General features: G+C 41.5%; 1 long non-coding RNA gene across 1 annotated transcript; it reads right to left on the bottom strand.

Annotated features, from left to right (window-relative positions):
- Positions 1-333: 333 nt before the first annotated feature.
- LOC123111495 (uncharacterized) lies at positions 334-4047 on the bottom strand. The gene is made up of 3 exons (XR_006454487.1): positions 3264-4047; positions 1622-1684; positions 334-1227 (listed from the first exon to the last, which is right to left on the bottom strand). It is a non-coding gene; the product is annotated as an uncharacterized lncRNA (long non-coding RNA).
- Between the last annotated feature and the right edge of the window lie 1092 nt (positions 4048-5139).

Here is a 5139-nt window from a genome sequence, read left to right as displayed (position 1 = left end):
TATCTTTCTCCTCTGCCCAATAGTCACAAAGTTTCAAATTAGTGTGGTACTCCAACTTATGTATTGAGTGTGCCACTCCACAATACGGAGACTCTGCAATCTTATGTGTAATCAGCTATGTATGTTTTTGCAAGCCTGTAGTTACGGCTGAAGATTGTATGAAGGTTACCTCTTTGACTCCATGCCTTCCTAAAATGTTCCAGGGAATCTCCCAAAAATAAAATATGGTCCGAGGACCAACTATTTTATTTTCTATGGTCAAATTCAATTGTTAAGAAAACTGAGGCAGAAACATTAGGAACACGTACAGATGTGCAAAGTAATAAAATGCTATTTAGCCACTGAAAGTAAAAAGAATGTTGCAAATAATGATATCTATATCTTTCGAATACATAACCACGGCTTAAAATTTTGCTATTCGACAAAAAGGTGGAAATGTTTGTTTAGCTTCATGAAGGCAAAAATTACTACTCCCTCCGTTCGGAATTACTTGTCTCGGAAATGGATGTATCTAGAACTAAAATACATCTACATACATCCATTTCTGCGACAAGTAATTCCGAACGGAGGGAGTACCTAAGATGTTTTCATGCAACTTCAGGTAGAACATCTACTTCAGTCAACCTGTGTAGAACAAATTGAAAACACAAATCACATCTACTTTACTCAACTTGTGTAGTACAAATTGAAAACACAAAATCACATTAAAATTTGTCTAGAGTCCTCGAACGATATAGATCCCTTAGCAGAGGCCAAAAAGTAGAAATATTTGGCTAATCAAACATCCCGCATAAGCAAATACAGTAGCAAATTTCTTTAAAAGCAACACCTCTAACAGAGGACAAAAGAAAAAGCCTTCGGAAGAAATATTTCTCTTATTGCAGTGGTAAGTATGTTACTTCCTCCGTCCCAAAATTCTTGTCTTAAATTTGTCTAGATACGGGTGTATCTAATACTAAAACGTGACTTGATACATCCGTATTTAGACAAATCTAAGACAAGAATTTTGGGACGGAGGGAGTAGTTTAATGCACCTTTGATTATTGCTTTTCCTTGGTCGTACTTTCTACAGGCGAGTGCATCACCAACTGAGCTTTGCTTGTTCGACATGATAGCTCATTGCTAGCCGTCTTTTGTACTGCGATGTAGACACAAAACTGTAGAAGTTTTTGTGGAGGGCTGTTTGTGCTTCTTCTACTGATAGTGTATTTAACAAAGTTAACTCTCCTGTAAGAATTGCAGATATCAGTGTGTACATCGCTAACAGGGGACACACATTGCTAACAAATGCAGTTATATATCAAGGGAGAACTCCGTGCATAATGGGAGCAAAAATTAATAACAGCTTCGTACAGTGAACATCATTATCACATACATATCAGTACATGGCAATGTTGTACTGACGGCAAAAACATCACTATAACCAGAACTCCAACACTTGCATGCCTTTACCTATACATAGTGAGAACACTAAGATGTGCTTAAATGAAAATAAAGTAGTTAAATTGAGTAAAATGGTCTGTTAATAAAAATTAAACGGCATCTATGACCAAATAAAGACCCCATCCACTTGTGAAGAATCAGTTATTTCTCTGTATGTATACTATGATATTAGTCTCACCTGTGGGCATCCCATGGTCACCCTGAAGCATGTTTTCAAACCTTGTCGCGAAGCCACTTGAACCTACATTTGATTTGTCCAGTATAAAGAAGTTGATCATGCCGCAGTGGCTGAGCATACTACTTTTGGCAACCTTGTTCAACAAACTAAAATTAAACGAAAACAAATGGTTCATCTCAGTTTGTCTTCCAACACCAAGAGAAAAGACTTCATACATCTATGGTGAAAAGAACTGTAAATAGAGGGATACCAATCCAGGATGTGCAAATAGATGCATTCTCTCTTGTTTTACCATCATTTAAAAAAATAGGAGAAGGTTTCCTCCTCCTACTCCTACTCGTTCCCGCCCTTGCTACTATTGCTGTCGAGAAAAAATTGATGACAGGCCTACAGACTCAAGTACCTTTTTTTGAGTGAGCAAAAATTGAGTAACTTGATGCAAGACAAAATTGATGACAGGCCTACAGACTCAAGTACCTTTTTTTGAGTGAGCAAAAATTGAGTAACTTGATGCAAGACTCAAATACTAAAAAAATGAAACCACAGAGATCAGCCATGTCTAGGATTATCAAGACTATCGAACATTACTGAGAACAACAAAAAGGTTATGAGCTGTGGCATGTTGTGGTAACGAACCAAACACACACCTACACTTTGATTGAACGGAAAACCCCGGTCACTCAGATTGCTCTCTCTGTGGCTTCTTATGATCTATAACAGAAATAAAATGGAATCCCACAAGAAGATCTCTAAATCTAAGTGAACAATATCAGTTCAGAAGCACAAAGGAAACAGAAGCTGCAAATAGTACTCAACTTCCAAAAAAGAAGATAATGAAAATATTTTTTGCTGTAAAACAATAATACTGATCAACTGATCGTCCCAGGCAAAAAAAGGTAGATTTGCTACTTCTCAAACGTTAGGTTTAGTTTGTACTATTTGATTCTTGGTGGAGAAAAGAACTGTTAGAGAAGTAAGCAACTACTGAGAAAAGATTATGTCTGGAATGTCCTTTTAAGATTTGATTCAGGCCATTAGCTGTTGACTTGACTTAATTACAGTTATTGTCCTTACCTTGATAGCCGCTCCCTATCATACACTACAGGTCGGATTTTTTTTTTCTTTACAGCGTTGATACAATAGTTGGAACTTAACTGAACTCTATGAGCGTGCCATCTCTGCGTCACACTGTCACTGCAATTCAGGTTCAGGAGTCAGTACACCAGTACTTCTACCTTCTAGGCTGTCCATTTAAGGACACATCTTCAGGTTAACTACCCATCCTAAGAAATTGTTCTACACGAATACACCCATCTAAATTTCTGGTCACAAGATAATCTTGAGATACAGATGTCTCAAATCCACTCTCTGAATTTTGTACCGAAGCTGCTTCTTTTCTCTTCCTACTCAACTATCTAATACTATGTCAAGTTATTATGTGCTGATTTCCAAAAGTCAATCGAGCAGTAATCTATAATCCAGTTGCATAAGCAAGACATAAATAATTGGGCAAACCAATTATATACATACAAGAAAACTATCCAAGAAATTTAGCTAGCTTCCTCATGTGTTGCTGCAAGCAGTGCTGGAGCATAAACCAGAATTTTATAAAATGCTTGGGATAGATGCCTAGATGCCATACCTGTTCAGCAAAATGAATCTTGATGGCGAGGACCTCTCCTTTCCTCCACTTGTTCGCGTCTCCTCTTCTTCCCGGCGTTGACCTGGGCTGTGAGGCACCTAGCCTTCCTCTCTTCAACCTCCTTCACGGCCTCCTTTTCTTTCCGTTCTGGTTCTGGTCCGGTGTGGTGGTCCGCTGCCGTTGATTCGTCTCTTCAGAAGATGGCTCAGTTGTGGTGGTGATCCTCTGCTCACCGGAGGGGAGACCGGCCACCGGGGGTCACAGTTGTGCCGTCCATGGCGATGGCGAGGTGGGGGAAACTGTGCCCCGTCCGCTGTGGTGGCTGCCGGCACCGCCGCGGGGAACGGCCGAGGAAGCTCTGGATGCGGCTCAACGAGGGATCCGGCAGCCATGCGTGAAGGGCAACTCCCCCGCTGGCCAGCGCGCGCATGTTGCCCACCACGTCACGGGGGTGCTGGAGAAGTCCGTGCAGTGCTGATCGCCACGACGCCGACGTTGATGACCCTGATGTGGCGAGGCGGCCGAGGCGGAGCGTGGTGAGGAGAAGATGGGCAACCACAACTCGACCGCTGGTGGAAGGTGGGTTGGGGCAGTGCGTCTCCGGCGGTGGGGTGAGCTGCAAGGCCGTGACGTGATGGTTGAGGGTCGCCGGAGGCGGCAGGGATCCGGCGGCACGGCTGTAGGTGGCCCGATGGAAATGAGATGAACCAGAAGGAGAGCCTTTTTATGTACGCCTATAGGCGGTGGAGCGCCGAAGGATAATAATTGTATCGTGCCATCTGGAGTCTTTGGTCGGGACACGCGGAAGAGAGAGATAGGAACTGAGAAATATATCTGGAGATCGATCCAGAAGCGGTCAAAGCGGTGGCAGCCTACAGGAAACACACACGTGATGGCAACGTCTAGAGGAAGAACACACAGAAAAAATTACATTACCCCCGTCACACGCGTCGATTTCTCAGGGGCGGTAAAAAAAATTCGAAAAAACCAGAAAAAGGGAACCCTTACGGACCTAGTATTCTTAGTATGTGATCTTGGATCATTAAAATAGAAAATGCATAGTCTTGTGCTTTGAGCTTGAGCCAATCCTTTTGTCCTTAGCATTTTGAGGAATCCACTTTTCTCATCCGTGTCATGCCAATCATTTAGCTTTCCTGAAATACTTATCTTGAAGTAGCATTAGCTCAATGAGATATATGTTGTTAGGAATTACCAAAACTACCCAGGAATAGTTGCACTTTCAATCTCCCCTTTTTGGTAATTGATGACAACATATAGATCAAAACTTCGACAAGTGATAATAATACTGAAAAATATTGTCGCTTTGAGAAGTATGTGAAAAGTAAGAGCTCCCCCTAAATTTGTGCATTATTTAAAATTTGCTTTGGACTGCAAATGCACAATGAGTTAGGATCATGGGTTACTCTTCCATGTCACATACATCTTAGTGGAGCGCTCAAAATGATAATAGTTAAATACATGCACTCATCACCAAGCAAAGTGAATGATCATATAGGAATATAAAAAGATAATGTCATCCAACAAGCATTAAGGTAGCATATGATCAAACACATGACATTCAAGTATCCACATAAGGCATAGAGTATCAAGCAAACAAGAAAATAACGAAGTTCAACCACCAAAAAAAACAAGAGAGACCAAAAGCAACACTCTCTCTCAAAGTCTATGATCTATACATTTTTCTCCCCCTCTGGCAACAAGTTACCAAAAAGTTCATAGAAAATGCATAGTGCTAAACGACTCTCAGGGTTGGTCTTCACGTGATGGTGTAGAGATGACTCCTTGGACGAAGACTTCTGTTGATGTAGCTAGAGCTGGTGGAGAGGGTGCTGGAGCTGGATGCACTGAAGCTGTA

The sequence above is a fragment of the Triticum aestivum genome, chromosome 5B (assembly GCF_018294505.1).
Source record: "Triticum aestivum cultivar Chinese Spring chromosome 5B, IWGSC CS RefSeq v2.1, whole genome shotgun sequence".
Classification (NCBI taxonomy): Eukaryota; Viridiplantae; Streptophyta; class Magnoliopsida; order Poales; family Poaceae; genus Triticum; species Triticum aestivum.
Note: the sequence above shows the minus strand (reverse complement) of the source record. Positions and strands in the feature narration are given on the sequence as shown.